Genomic DNA, 14,062 nt, shown 5'->3' with positions numbered 1-14,062 from the left:
TTTCTATAGTGAACTTATTGCAGGAGGCTAAAGTTTGAGCTTGTCAATAGCAGCAATGATCCAGGACTTCAAACTTGTCACAGGGGGTCACCATCTTGGAAAGTGTCTGTGACACTCACATGCTCAGTGGGCTCTGATTGGCTGTTGAGAAGCTAAGCTTAGGGCTCGTCACTAATTATCCAGCAGAAAATGAGCTTCCCTGGCTGTAATATAAGCTGATGCTACAGGTTTGCTGATTATTCAATTCTGATGCTAATTGCACTGGTTTCTGTGCTGCCATGTAGTAATTATGTGTATTAATTACTAATCAGCCTTATATTGTGACATTTCTATTCTATGTGTACTGTATATTGTGAGTGGCTCCCTAAGCTCAGTAAGTGACAGCAGCACAGAGCATGTGAATCAGTGAATCAGCAGAAAAGAAGATGGGGAGCTACTGGGGCATCTTTGGAGACACAGATCTTTACTGCTAAAGGGCTGTGGTTGCCTTGGGCTGGTACAGAAGCACAAAACATCATGTACAACATTTCTACCTACTTCTTTAGTTACACTTTAGTTCTCCTTTAAGGACATTGAGACATTTTGTGCCTTAAACTGCCCAAAATGCCTTATCCTTGAAACAAAACAGGGATTATTTGTCCATATATTGCAATATATTTAAGTTGGTCAACTACGTCACAGTCATTCCTGGTCTGGCCAGTCCTACACTCAACTTGCATCTGATTCATTAAGAATTCAAACGCTTTATTACACATTTTACCCGGGGACTTTTTTACCTGCAACTTACTTGCTTCGAAGGTTTAAACTCCAAAACATGGTTGCCCTTTTATTGGCCACCACTGGGATCACCTGACTGTAGCTGGTTAGGGAGCTACAACATGGAGCCATTGCTCCGGTATTCAAGCAATGCTTCAGGAGTGGTTGTGATGATGATGATGATGATGATGATGATGATGTTGATGGTCACTTGTCATTAATGAGGTGCAGCCATAAGGTTCTTTATTAATGCAAATGGTTTTATCTTTAATTTAACACATTATTCACATTTTATCAATTTAATCAGCATTTTATTGTAGCAATAAATGTAATATTTGATCATTTTCATTTCACAATGTTTTGTTTTAGTCCCCACACTCTGTTATATATCAGGACAACTAGTTGCACCCATAGTAACTAAGCCGCATCTGCATTACAATTCATTTCAGAAAATAAAAGCAAATATCAGATAAGTTGCTTTGTATAAGTACAGGGTTTTTTTGAAGTAATGTATCCATGTGTGTGGAGAGCGTGTGAGTATTGGATTTGATTTATTCAACCTTTATCTGTCAGCCAGTAGTATAACACACCAGCCTGTATGGGATATGTCATGTGATATGTCATGTGATACTGGCAGCCAGTAGGTAATAATGAAAATATTATATGCCCATGATTTCAGATGAAGGCATCATGTAAAAATGGTAGTCACAGAGATACAAGCAGCATGGGGCCCAGTCATGATTCCTGATAAATGCAATAATGGCAAAATAAATGCTGTGCCCACAAAGTAGCTTCACCATCTCATTGTGCACTAAGATGCCTAATAAAGCTCTCAATATTTTGCCAGGGCAGCCAAGTCCATTTTTGCACGTAACAGTTTGCACTTGAGTCGATAAACGAGCCCTCGGGAAGGTAAATCAGCCCAGTCTTCCCTACGGCCCAATCCTACAGTTGCAGTAGAGACCAGGACTTTCATTTCTCATCCACTTTTTACATTTCCCTTCTTGTTTCATCCTGTACCCCAATCTGTATTCTCCTTTTGCTTCCCATACTCCCCCTATCCTCACCCTCCTGTTCTATCCTTTCTACTCTTCTATCTTTTGCCTGCAGCTATTTCCTGGACAATACTATTTTGTGCACTTTATGGATCCTAAATCAAGCCTTTCTCTAAACTACTAATTTGGACCTGTGAGCCCCGCTGGTGGAAGAAGGGACTGGAGGTGCCCAGTGCATAGAACCATAGATAGATATGGAAGTTGGCTGGACCATGGGCAGAACCACTCTCATGGGTACACAGAATTCAAGCAGGGCAACAGGCAAACCCTCTGTGCTTTTGAAACTTTGAATACTGGTATCAGGGAAACTGTAGGCTGGAGGGCCTCCACTTCCAGACACATAGGACCAAACAGAAGCCCTTCCATTGGAGGAATCAGAACAGGCTTGCACTGGCAGAGCACTGGAAAGAGAACAAGGTTGGAGGCCAGTCCAAACTTCCACTCCAAACAGTTGTTTAATAGATCAGAGGTCCAGCCTCCCATTCCAGCAGGGAGAATATAATGTCAGTCACTTGATTCATGGGGGATACATTAAACAGTAATTAATCTTCCTCCTGCAAGGGTGTTTAATGGCGACCGCGGTGACCGTGATGGTGACCATGGTGACCAAGATGGTGACCAAGATGGTGACCATGGTGACCAAGATGGTGACCATGATGAGCAATAATGTGACCGAGGTGAGCAGAAATGTGATCGTGGTGAGCAAGATGGTGGGGATGATGACCATGATGATGGGCATGGTGAAAAGGATGGTGCGGGCGGACTGGAACACAATGGTGTGAAGAATGACCCAAACAACCTGGAGTGGGACAAAGGGGACATAGAACAGAATATATGAGTTACAACAAGCAACATGAATAAAAGTACATACAGGGTATGTTGCAAAACAGAGATTTTACATCATCCCCATCAATCCCTGCCCCTGAGGAGCTTCCAGCCCCTGATCCACATTTACAGGAAACCAATTAAGCTGCTTGTAGGTGTTTGGGAGAAAGGCAGAAGAAAACAAAGACACACATGGGGAGAACATACAAACTCCATGCAGATAGTATTTTGGGTGGGTATGAACGTAGGACCCCAGCATTGCTGTCTTACAGCTAGGGTTGCCACCTTTTCAAAATATGAAAACTGGTGTTCCCCCCCCTGATGACATCAAGGGTATGTGGTGATGATGGAAAAAAGTGCACCAGTGATGCAAAGGGGCTGGCTGGTGACATGAATGGGTTTGCCCAGGGGTCCCCAACCTTTTTCACACGAGACACATTCAAATATAAAAAGAGTTGGGGAACAGCACAAGCATGCAAAAAGTTCCGGGGGTACTAAATAAGGGCTGCGATTGGTTATTTAGTAGCCCCTATGAGGACTGGCAGCCTACAGGAGGCTCTGATGCCAAAACTTGCCTCCAAGCCATGAATTCAAAAATAATCACCTGCTTTAAGGCCACTGGGAGCAACGCCCAAGGGGTTGGGGAGTTACATGTTACTCATGAGCCACTGGTTGGGGATCACTGGGTTTACCACTGATAACAACAATCAGTCAACAAAATGATTTATTTGGAGTTCAAAGGGATTCAACCCCACCCCTTTGTGTGAAGTTGTATGCTCTTCTTCCATAGGAATCCCTCTTGGTGTCACATGACCACATAATCCAAGTTTAAGATTTTCACAGTTCAGCCCTTAGTCATTATTATTGTAAAAGAACCTTATAACCTAGCACCAGCATGCTGTACATATACCACCAACATACATGTATATAACGCGTTTAAACTCTTACCACCCATGTCTTGCTGAGCCCAACACCAACACTGAGAATAAGCAGCAGCTATGGTTGATCTACCAATGTGCTAAAAAGGAGAGGAGAAATGTATTAAAATAACTACAATTAGGACACACCATACAATAAATATATACAACGCTGTATAAATATACAACGCTGGGACATATGGTCTATATGGTGTCTAATTCACAGATCCAAGATGTTTCCTAATTATACTGATACTATACAACCTACTGAGTCTATCTCCTCTAGCACCACAACTACAGGACAGGTATGTGAGGGGGCCTGCAAGGGGGTTGTGATTGAGGCTGTAGTGCGTTGTTTTGGATGCAGGGGGGCCTTGAGGGCGGTTGGAAGCCCCAGTGGACCTCCACACACCAGTCCAACACTAGTCCTAGAATTGGTCCATGTCCCACCACATGTCATTACCCAGCTCACTGATGGCTTTGCTTCATCCCTAAATTTCACCGCCTCTCCCCTTAAAGTCATCACCCTGTCCCTGCCTCACCCCTATGACATCACTGCCCAAATTTGAAAAAGAAGAGTATGGTGACGACCCTACTCCAAGTAGTAATGGACAGGTATAAATAGATCCCTGTAGCCCAGGGGTGCCCAAAAGGTAGATCGGGATCTATCAGTAGACCTTTAGTTGGTGATCAGTAGATCTCAAGACACTGTCCTCAAACAGCTTCTCTAAATCACCCTCCTGTTTCATGGTTTTCATTCAGATATTTCTATTCTAAGGTTACATCAAGAAATAGTTGTTTATTAAGCATAGCAATATAAATTCTTTCATAAATCAATATAATATTTAACTAATATTATCCATGGAACAAAATGCTAACTATGATTTAATGGATGTAGATCATAATGGGACAACATCACTAAAAGTAGATCTCACATTAGTAAAGTATGGGCCCTCCTGCGAGTAGGCTGCACGGATATCTGATACTCTAAACACTGTGTAGTTCCCCCTATATGGGACTCCAAATTCAGTTCAAACCAGCATTAATATTTTCTACTCTGGTAATAGAGAATATACCAATTAGGGAGAGCTCCAACCCTACTACATTCCAAGCCCTTTAAAGCGATACTTGCTCAAAAGAGCAAACAGATTTTTTTATATTTAATTTTGAAATCTGACATGGGGCTAGACATATTGTCAATTTCCCAGCTGCCCCTGGTCATGTGACTTGTGCTCTGATAAACTTCAATCACTCTTTACTGCTGTACTGCAAGTTGGAGTGATATCACCCCCTCCCTTTCCCCCCCAGCAGCCAAACAACAGAACAATGGGAAGGTAACCAGATAGCAGCTCCCTAACACAAGATAACAGCTGCCTGGTAGATACAAGAACAGCACTCAATTGTAAAAACCCAAGTCCCACTGAGACACATTCAGTTACATTGAGAAGGAAAAACAGCAGCCTGCCAGAAAGCATTTCTCTCCTAAAGTGCAGGCACAAGTCACATGATCAGGGGCAGCTGGGAAATTGACAAAATGTCTAGCCCCATGTCCGATTTTAAAATTAAATATAAAAAAATCTGTTTGCTCTGTTGAGAAATGGATTTCAGTGCAGAATTCTGCTGGAGCAGCACTATTAACTGATTCATTTTTTTCCCCATGACAGTATCCCTTTAAGGTAAACTGGCATAAATCATGCAACGCTCACCCTGTGAGCAACTGCCCGGACCTTTCGCTTAAAATTCAACCTCTCCGCTCAGTAAGTATTTGATGTTACAGGTCACTCACCGCTCCACGTCTCTGGTCCGGGTGCAGCGCCTCGAACCCGCAGCTTGGGGAGACTTCACAGTGAACACGATTCCCTTGCAGCTCCCACTCAACGGAACAGCAGTGTTGTAATTAAAACTCCTTTATCCACTGGAGAATCCTCCTAACGCGTTTCATATAAACACACACACCCATACTTATAGGCATCCATCAGTAATACAAACATTGCATTAAATAAAGCTGGGGGTAAATGTCACCAATGACGTATTTCGTTCCACTATTAACCCTGTCAGGAATAATTCTGTTTAGCGTTTATACAAGTCTCTCAACAAATCATTCTGTCACATTGGTATGAGCACAAGTGACTATACAACAATAACGACTCGCAGATCATTTCAAAAGGATTCTTAAACTTTGTGTTTGTCTGTTACAAAGGTTTCGACTGTTACTCGCACTGTTGCTGACTTGTATATTAGTTACGTCTCTTAGCTGCAACGTTGTAACAACGGCTATAAATACATTTCCCCCGTATTCGCCTTTTATTTCATGCCTCATTCAATTAACAAGACGCCGTTTAGGATTCAAATCTTGATCTTAATGAGTTTATAATTCTGTTTCTCTTACTTATCCCATATGATTACAGTTGTGCAACTATAAGGGTCAGGGCACACAGGCAGATTCGGGGAGATTAGTCGCCTCTTCTTTGGGGCGAATAATCTCCCCAAACTGCCTCCCCTGCCTTCCCGTTGGCTAAAATGTAAATCGTCTGCGGGATGGCACTCGGAGCAATTCATTTTCCGAAGTTGCCCGAAATTGCCTCAGAAGGAAACTTCGGGCAACTTCAGAAAACGAGTGCCATCCTGCTGGCGATTTACATTTTAGCCGACGGGAAGGCAGATTATTTTTACTAATCATTTATTAACAAATCCAGGTCTGAATTTATCTCAGTATTTCTAATATCAAACTTCGAGCAACTCTGAATTACCGAATGGACCTTATTTATGAAGAAAAAAGCCCAAAAACATAGGGTCGGGGAAACCGAGTTTGGAATTTTCCGCAAAAACTAAGTTTTTTTCCCACGTTTTCAACGTTTTTTGCGCTGAAACCCCAAAATCATCGGATATCGATATGGACATCAGCGCAGATACTGGAACCTTCCCCATTGACTTATACAGGACCTTGAGAGCTTTTAGATGATGGGGTTTCGGATTTGCAGTTCAGACTTTAATAAATCTTGAAAAATTCATAGTTGTTTTTTTCTCCAAAAACTGCGAATTATTTGAGGTTCAGATATTCGGAGCTTGATAAATAACCCCCTAAATATATACCACAACATTTGTGAGGAAAATAGTTACATTAATTAAACCACGCAACATTCATGGTGTATGGAAACATAATTTCTCACTGCTCGTTTACTTTAGGATTCTATGTAATCTCCCGGCAGTTCTTATCTGTAAAGAAAAAAGGGGGAATGAAGGGGAAATAATTAAAATTTTTCAATAGGAAACACGTGAAACTTAAATTCTCATTAAGGCACTTAGGAAAGAGTGTTTTAGGCTGCCAGATCCTAAAGGCCTCCTGTCTGAATAAAGACTTATCTACACCACCTTTCTCTGTATGTATTACTTCTAAGTTGTGAGATGTTGTGCTTTTCTAATAGGGTCTCTTTTTTTAAATTTCTCTTTCCCTTTTTTCCAGCCAACAGCAGTATCATCCCCATTAGCTTCAGGTTTAACATTTCTTATTATGCTCTTATGCTCATTCGTTCTGATTTTAAAGGCTCTGGAGATCTGGCCAACATAAAAGAGACCACATGGGCACTTGAGCAAATATACGACACATCCAGTATCACATGTTGCAAAATGTTTTCATTTAATATCATAGCCCAAAGTAGGGTGTTGGCATACTTCCCCTTTAATGACCCCATTGCCCAATGTTTACAATGGTAACAAGGATTTTGTTGGGCATCCAGGGGTGATTTAATAAATGGATACTCCCCAAATCACTGGGGGTCCCTTCTCCTCTGCAAGAAGCCACATATAAAATGAGAAATGAGAGGAGAGGAGAATGACACATGGGATGAGAAGAAAGTAGGCCATATGGGGAGTGGGAAGAGTTTTGGTGTAGTTAAAGGAGAGTGAGAACTCGGGAGTCCTTGGGTATTCAGGCTTTCTGGGGCAGGAAATATTAGGAATACACAATGTATAGTTTCAATTCATATTGCCAGATTCAAATATTGGCACATATTTCCACCAGTCAGTGTGATACTTAGTAATGCTACTTGTGCCTACTTGTGCTTGTCTTTACTTGCACTGTGTGCCAATATACTGGATGCCCCTGATCTACCCAATTGGCAGTTGGCACAAAGAAACCCAGGGAATTACAGGATTCCCAAGTTACACCAAATGAATCCATGGACAAATGTCATTATTGACCCTCAACGCAGTGGAACCTCCACACTGATGCAACTATCTCCATATTGTATATAGCAAAGAAAAGACGTGTATCTGTTTTATGGCCAAGTATTCATTCATGTTTCCATTTCAATCTATTGGAAATATTCACTCACCTCTTTTGTCCATGTTCGTTGCTTGGGGCACCGGATGTGGGGGCGGCTGCTCTGGGACAGGGTTGTGATTGACAAGAGACTGTTGGGTTTACGTGAGTGACTCACTCTCTATAAACTCTTTCCCTTTTATTGGATTTCTTTACTAGTCCATATAGTTGTTTGTTGTCACAACTGAAATTACCAGCTTCAGTCAGTCATCAAGAAGGAAACAAACAGTCATAAAAATATTGGAATTGTTTTTATATTGTTTTCAACCTTTGGGTTAAACCCAGTTGGTTCAAAGTCAACAGTGATGGAGCTGGGGATGGGCTGGGGGATATGGGGGGTCCCTACTGCATGAGATCCAAGTAACCTCTTAAATTTAGTCCCAACTTTTAAAGGAAGATACAATTCATAATGAATGTTCTATTTCTTGTATCAGTGATCCTAGAGACACTACTGTATGGAGGTGCTTCCTCTCAACCTAAAGAGTACATGTAACTTGCATATATTCTTATATAATTATACCCATAGGACCCCAATCTTTGTGAATGTCTGGAGTTGATGCCTGGTTGTTAGTGATGGGCGAATTTGTGCGATTTGCCGCGAAAATTTGGCGGAGTCAAAAAAACGGAAGATGGTGTCAAAAACGGACGCCGGCGTCAAAAACTAGACGCTGGTGCCATTTCGCTAATTTTTTGCCTTTCGCGATTTTTTCGTGAAGCGAAATGGCGCAAATTCGCCCATCACTTCTGGTTGTATCTACAAGTTCATCCAGTCATAAACTGAGACTTATTCCAGGCACCCCATAGGTTATATGGGGGGGGGCTGAAGGACTTTTCTGGGATTCAGGAATAAATACATAGCATAGGTAAGTTATGGTATAGTAAGTCACTATTTATTCTAAATATAAAGCTTGGGGGTCATACAGTATATAAAAGGGTAACGTCTTGGTGTATGGGGAATTAAAATGAAGCAGGACCAGCAAATCCAGAATCCTGATTCATATCCATCCGATGGCCCAGTCACAGCCCTGGTCTTGGTCCAACTGACACACTGAAAAGTGAAATATTTTAGGAAATTCGGCTTGAAGTGTTTGAGCCAATGATTAAGGGTTTTGTAACCCAAAATACCTTATTCTCACACTGGAGTACTAATGTTTTTTATATTGATTGCTATACAAGTATAATTTTTTAAGTTTTGGACCTGCAATGTGACTAACTTGTTATGGATTAAGGACTCGTCCGCTAGTCTAAAAATAATATGGGAGTGCCATTGCCTACCAAGTAAAGGACTAAACATAAAACGTTATGTAAACTAAGGATTTGTTGCTGTTAGTATATGAAGGTAATAACAAAACAATTAAGAGAGGGTCATGGTGCAGTCATGGTACCTTTGTACAAACCTTGGTTCTCAATTTACAGCTACTGAATCCCATGCTAAGGTATTGCATCACAACAGTGAGTGGTTCCGATGGGTTGTTGTCAGTGGTATGAGAAAATGGTTCCAGAACCCCCCCCAGCAAGAAAATACTTGGAAGGGCCCAATGTGCCGGCAAACCCTTCAGGGCCCTCCATGGGATCTACTTCTGCTTCCACTACAGTTACACCACCAGCTGTTGTCTTGGAGGGAACCAAATGATCTGCACTAATATGACAATAAATATCCCCCAGGTGAGGAACAATAACTGAAGAAATGGGGAAACCTATTGTACATGCAGATAATTATATAGTTAATAACAAGTGTTAATCAAGTTCAGCCCCTCCTAATGAACCTCACACAAACAAACACAGAATTACCCCTACAAGTAAATAGAGATTGGTGGCATTTCACTCTTTGATAATTAATAGGGTTTTATTACATCACCCGGCAGTACATTCACCAACCTCACGGCCCTCACAGTGAAGAACCCCCTACTCTGCTTCAACTGAACCTCTAGTCCAAAAGGGGGGACACTCTTGTTTTTAGTTATTTTCCATAGGAAAAATGTCCCATCCCCCCACTATGTGTCTATAACGTCCTCTAATTTACTTATAAAGTGTAGTCGTTCCTTGCAATTACCTTTTATTCCAGAGAAAACAACCCCAACCTTGTCAGTCTCCCCTCATAATTTAACTCTTCCCTCCCTCTAACCAGTTTAGTTGCACTTAGTCTCTGCACTCTCTCCAGCTCATTTATATCCCTCTTAAAGTGATACTGTCATGGGAAAAAAAAAATTTTCAAAACACATCAGTTAATAGTGCTGCTCCAGCAGAATTCTGCACTGAAATCCATTTCTCAAAAGAGCAAACAGATTTTTTTATATTCAGTTTTGAAATCTGACATGGGGCTAGACATATTGTCAATTTCCCAGCTGCCCCTGGTCATGTGAATATCTTGGAATTAAAAATAAATAAATAATGAATGTACATTACAAAAGTGCTTAGAATAAAAATGACATCGCCAGAGAGCGACGCCCACGTCTGCATGGCCCGTCCTTCTCAGAGACTGCGGCTCACTGGGGAAACTTGACCAGAAAGGTATATAACATGGATTAGATGGATTAGTGGAGATGAAAAAACAATGGTATACTGCATGTTCCCTTTAAAGGGGTTGTTCACCTTCAATGTCCAAATCTTATTAAACCACTAAAAATGCTCTCATTGTGTTAGAAAACCCATTTGACATCAAAAAAAGTAAAAAGGTCATTGTAAAAGCTAATTTATATATCATTTGTCCTTCTCCTGTCTCACTGATCAGTTTTCTTCTTATTGGACATTGATACTGCCCTCCCCTTGTAATTCATTGGTTGCTTGTGCACTTGTAAGCAGTCACATAAATTCAAAGGCCATTGGTTCATTTCTCCCTTGTATTGGCTGCTATTTTATGTGCATTACTTGAGAGTCTCACATAGGTAAAAAGAGCAGCATATCCCAAATCTAACACTAATGGACATGTAAACTCTATAAACCAGGGTTCCAGGGGGGGTGGGGTCGGCAGCAAATTTGTAGTGCCGGGGTCCAATTTTGGTGCGTCTGCATCCAATTCGTTGCGCCTCGTTTTTGCGCACTGGGCTTGGCGGCCCAGTGCGGGAGTGTCCGTGGCCCGGCGGTTGGGGACCCCTGCTATAAACCCTTACCATGTCTTTAAATTGGGCACATATTTCCCACACAAAATTCATCATTGTCTCTGTATTTTTCCCCTCCGTTATCCGCACTGTAGTGTTTCCTGAATACAAGATCTGCTTCAACCAGGCGGCCATTTCTATCAGCTACATCATCATTTATATTTGTATATCCAGCCTGATGTCCTTGCTCAGAAGTTTTGTTTTGTAATGTAACTTTATTAGTAAGTATGTGTAATCCTACTCACTCCTACATGTAATCCCACTCACTCGTATGCATAATCCCACTCACACATGTAATCCCACTCATACATGTAATCCCACACATACATATGCATAATCCCACTCCTACATGTAATCCCACTCATATGCATAATCCCACTCATACATATAATCCCACTCCTATGCATAATCCCACTCCTACATGTAATCCCACTCACTCGTATGCATAATCCCACTCACACATGTAATCCCACTCATATGCATAATCCCACTCATACATATAATCCCACTCATATGCATAATCCCACTCATACATGTAATCCCACTCATATGCATAATCCCACTCCTACATGTAATCCCACACATACATATGCATAATCCCACTCCTACATGTAATCCCACTCACTCGTATGCATAATCCCACTCACACATGTAATCCCACTCATATGCATAATCCCACTCATACATGTAATCCCACACATACATATGCATAATCCCACTCCTACATGTAATCCCACTCACTCGTATGCATAATCCCACTCACACATGTAATCTCACACATGTAATCCCACTCATATGCATAATCCCACTCATACATGTAATCCCACACATACATATGCATAATCCCACTCATACATGTAATCCCACAGACACATATGCATAATACCACTCACACATGTAATCCCACTCATATGCATAATCCCACTCATACATGTAATCCCACACATACATATGCATAATCCTACTCACGCATATACATAATCCCACTCATACATGTAACCCCACTCACATGCATAATCCCACTCACTCATATGCTTAATCTCACTCATACATGTAATCCCACTCATGCATGTAATCCCACTCATACATGTAAACCCACACATACATTTGCATAATCCCACTCATACATGTAATCCGACTCACACATATGCATAATCCCACTCATACATATAATCCCACTCACTCATATGCATAATCCCACTCACACATATGCATAATCCCACTCATACCTGCTATCCCATTTATGCATATGCATAATACGACTCATAGATGTAATCCCACTCACTGATTCATTGATTCATATAGTTGCAGTACCATTTCTCACCAGTTTTCCCCATAGGGCTGCAATAGAACAGCGCCACCCTCTGATGTGTACTGCAGATAAGACACTGAGAAGTCTTTGAACAAAGCATCACCCAGAAATGTCCTCAGTTTATATATAACAAGGTGAGTCCCAGGAATAATAGTTACATATGGGAAACAGGATAATGACTGAAAAACAAACAGCAATTCTAATTATTATTATTATTACTGTTATTACCCCTTAGCAATAATTACCAGTCCCTGCTGTGTAACCACAAAACATTATTCCAACCATTCAGAATTCAGCAAATCCTATATCCCAAAATCAAGCCAAGTAGTAACTAGATGAAGTTACATCAGATTTATTATTTGCTCATTGTCCCTGTAGCACCTTGGGAATCCCTTGTATTTCCCTGTCCTAATTACTCTCATCTCAGTGGGAGTGGAGACACATAGGGACTGAGTTAATAATAATGATAATTCCAACACCAACTACCAAAGTCCAGTAACTGTAGCACAATGTGAAATGAAGTGATTTTTTAGCAATGTGATTTTATCGGCTCAAATGATCAAGTAGACAAAAGTGGCAACGTTTCAGGCCTCGCAGGGTCCTTTATCAATCCTGGAATCTTCAGTGATAAATAGTATTAGGTGAGAGTGGGGAAAGGTCAGGGGAGGTGCTGGGCAGGAACAACAGGGTCAATTAGTGATCTCCTTCATCATTTATAATCATGTTGACAAATTGTACTTAAATCCATTCATAGTTATAAATAAATATATCATTGGTGAATAAAATGTGTATCAAATCCATGAAAAAAATGTCCTTTCTTCGCTTGTAAAAGTGTAGAAATTCCTGACCGTATCAATTATTGTGTTACACGAAAGTCATTTTTAGTATCTACCCTACATAATAATTACAGAGAGTCAAACGTGAATGAAGTGCATACAGATGTGACATTCAGGAATACTCTAAATTTAAAACCCTGAAAGTTTAGACAAAGACACAACGAGGTCAGAAAAATCAGAAAAATCTGAAAATATTCTGTATTCATTCTGTGACCTCAATGTATTTGTAGAAGGTAACAACTGCACTCAGAATATTCCAATTTTCTTTTCCCATTCAATAACCTTCAAACTAGAATGAGAATAAAGATATTAATTGTAATGCAGAACAGTAAATTACTCCAGTGTCTACTTGCTTACTGGTAAATAAACAGGAGTGTAATCCCTATTCCCTAGGCCAAATTGTATCCAACCTATCGATCCCCTGTATTTCAAGCTTATGTAAAAGTGTCAACCTATTGTCCCCTCTCCTGGGTTGTTCAACAGAATCAATTAGCTGAAACTTTAGCTGACTCACTGAATGGCCCGTCTGCCGAAAATGAGCTGGGACAGGTAATGTTGTCAATCCTGTGCAGATAGTGGACTACTAGGAATAGGTTAACATCAATACATTATTTTGGGTTTAAATCCCCTTTAAATAAGCAGTCTTTCATGAATTTTCTGTTTTTAGTGGTTGGTGAGATATTATCAGTTTTAGACAGTTATAGAGTGCTAGGGAGGCTTCAGCCAGCAGTTCTCTTGGAAGTTCATAGTGGCAATGACCCTGTTTATGCACTTTTTGTATTCAGTTAACCCTTGGTTTGCTGATCCTCAGTTAAACCTAAAGCCTGGCATAAAACTGCAAGCATCTCGGCTAAAAGTAGAAAATGAATGTAGATTGCAAAAGTGCTCAGAGATGTGAATTTTATAGCAGTTCATGTTTTGTATCCCCCTATAACAGGGCCG

At 40.8% G+C, this 14,062-nt stretch overlaps 1 long non-coding RNA gene across 1 annotated transcript; it reads right to left on the bottom strand.

Annotated features, from left to right (window-relative positions):
- Positions 1-1,050: 1,050 nt before the first annotated feature.
- Positions 1,051-5,881, bottom strand: LOC121394986. The gene is made up of 3 exons (XR_005962151.1): positions 5,340-5,881; positions 3,585-3,654; positions 1,051-2,610 (listed from the first exon to the last, which is right to left on the bottom strand). It is a non-coding gene; the product is annotated as an uncharacterized LOC121394986 (long non-coding RNA).
- Positions 5,882-14,062: the final 8,181 nt, after the last annotated feature.

This window comes from Xenopus laevis, chromosome 6S (assembly GCF_017654675.1).
Source record: "Xenopus laevis strain J_2021 chromosome 6S, Xenopus_laevis_v10.1, whole genome shotgun sequence".
Classification (NCBI taxonomy): domain Eukaryota; kingdom Metazoa; phylum Chordata; class Amphibia; order Anura; family Pipidae; genus Xenopus; species Xenopus laevis.
Note: the sequence above shows the minus strand (reverse complement) of the source record. Positions and strands in the feature narration are given on the sequence as shown.